Source organism: Macaca mulatta, chromosome 4 (assembly GCF_049350105.2).
Source record: "Macaca mulatta isolate MMU2019108-1 chromosome 4, T2T-MMU8v2.0, whole genome shotgun sequence".
Taxonomy (NCBI): domain Eukaryota; kingdom Metazoa; phylum Chordata; class Mammalia; order Primates; family Cercopithecidae; genus Macaca; species Macaca mulatta.
Window position 1 is genome coordinate 113963563 of NC_133409.1, and position 2158 is coordinate 113965720.

The following is a 2158-nucleotide window of genomic DNA, read 5'->3' on the forward strand; positions in this document are numbered from 1 at the left end:
GTGGCAATGGAGAATTATGGTAAGTTTGTGCAGGGGAGAGAGTTGATCAAATTTGCGTTACAAAAACCTGTAAATTCAGTGTAGGTAATGTATTGGCTGATGGGCAGCCTGGAGTCAGAGAGTCCAGTGGGAGACTTTATTAGTAATAGCAGCAAAGTTGAAGGGACCCATACTAGAGCTAGTACAAGTAGAGGGGGAACAAACTACATGAACTTGAAAGATGTATAGAATCAACTGAACTTGGAGAATGATCATTTGTGTGGGTTGAGTGAGGGAAAGGAGTCAAGGATAAAGCCCAGTTTTATAGCTTAGTGTAATTAACTGAGATTGAAAACAAAGAAGTAAGTGAGGGAAAGATAATGAGTTCAATTTTAAATACATTGAGTTTATAGTGAGAATGAGACATCTAGGGGTGATGCCCAGGAGGAAATTCGATCTATGCATCTGAAGTGCAGAAAGGGGTCAGAACTCCTGGAGACTGAGTTTGATATGTCATATGCGTATGGGCCATATTTCAAATAATGAATATGCATAAGAGAGTCTGAGAAATAAATTAAAATTTTTAATTATAATCTTTATAATTAAAAAATGAGAAAAAAAAGAGCCTATGGCAAGGCACAAACATACCTGAAGGACACAAAAAGAAAGGAAGAGAAACTTATGCAGGAAGGGTATGGAAATAGCCTTCAAAGAGGGAGGGAAATAATCCAGTGTGCAGCACTGTCACAGAAGTCAACAAGAGAGAGCGTCGGGAAACAAGAATGACTTGGTGATAAGAAATCAATTCATAAAATATATATTAATAAGTCAAAGGAGAAAAAATATCATATCAACAGATGAGAAAAAGTCACTGGTAGAATCTAATGAATATTTTAATGGCAAGTGCTCCTTTAACATAATAATACATATGTATATATGCATGTGTGTTTATATATGTGTATATATGCAGGTGTTGTGTGTTTTGGGAGTCTCCAAGACCACTCTAGTTTTGATAGTTTACTAGGAGAATTCACAGGACTTGGCATATAGTTGTATATACTCACAGCTATGATTTATTATGGTGAAAGGATAGAAAATGAAACTAGCAAAGGAAAAAAGGGCACGGGGTGAAATCCAGCATCCTCTCCCAGTGGAGTCAGACAGAATGAGCTTAATTCCTCTAGCAATGAGTTATAACAACACAAGTGAAATGTCTACTAGGGATGTTCATTAGAAGCTCAGTGCCCCAGTATTTTACTGGGAGCTGGTCACGCAGACACTATCTGCCTAGCATTTTCTAAAACTTCAGAAGGAAAGATGTTCAGCATAAACCATATTGTTTGCACAGTTTAGACATAGTAAGCTATTCTTAACAGGAAATTGTAGGAATCCTACCATGATCCAAATGCCACCCAAGGGGTAACCTTGCAAGTAAGTCTTTCTACAGATGGCAGTCTCAGCTTTGCCATGTTACCTCTTCTCTCTCTCTCTCTCTCTGTGTGTGTGTGTGTGTGTGTGTGTGTGTGTATGTGTCTCCGTGTGTGTGTGTGTGAGAGAGAGAGAGAGAGAGAGAATGATGGTTGGATACACATTAGAAAATCAGGAGAGATGCATGCTCTTTCTATTATTACTGAATATTGTTCTAAAAGTATTAAACAATATAATTAAATAAGAAGGAAGAAACCAGATAGAATAAATATTGTAAAGTAGGAAATGTTACTTAAGAATAATACAATTTTCTATTTGAAAATTATAGAAAATCAGTTCTAGCTTTGCACAGTGGTAGTATCATAGCCACTGAGGTCTGAGATGCAATCATTGCTCACTGAAAACTTTCCCCCAAAACTCTGTCATGATGACTTGCAATGTAGTTGACACTGGTAATTTTTCACAGTCTCTAAGGAGACTGATTTTTTTAAAAAGAAGAAAATCAGTTCTAGAAAGTATCAAGATAACAAAATGATTTGGAAATTTTAAAAATATAACAAAAATCAGAATATGTAATAAAAATCAGAAAAGATAAATGATCTAAGAATGCACTTTGAGGAAAGTGCAGGAAGTCAATTCAGTGTGTGTGAATAGGTCCAACCATATCAGGAAGAAGTGAGAAACCAGTTCTCACTTCTGAGAGTAAGGTAATAGAGAATGAATAATGAGGCTGAAGAGTTAAAATCGGGGC

At 36.4% G+C, this 2158-nt stretch overlaps 1 non-coding gene across 1 annotated transcript; it reads left to right on the forward strand.

Moving 5' to 3' along the window:
* Nucleotides 1–1747: 1747 nt before the first annotated feature.
* On the forward strand, nucleotides 1748–1885 carry LOC114677770 (U4 spliceosomal RNA). The gene has a single exon (XR_003729216.1). It is a non-coding gene; the product is annotated as a U4 spliceosomal RNA (small nuclear RNA).
* Nucleotides 1886–2158: the final 273 nt, after the last annotated feature.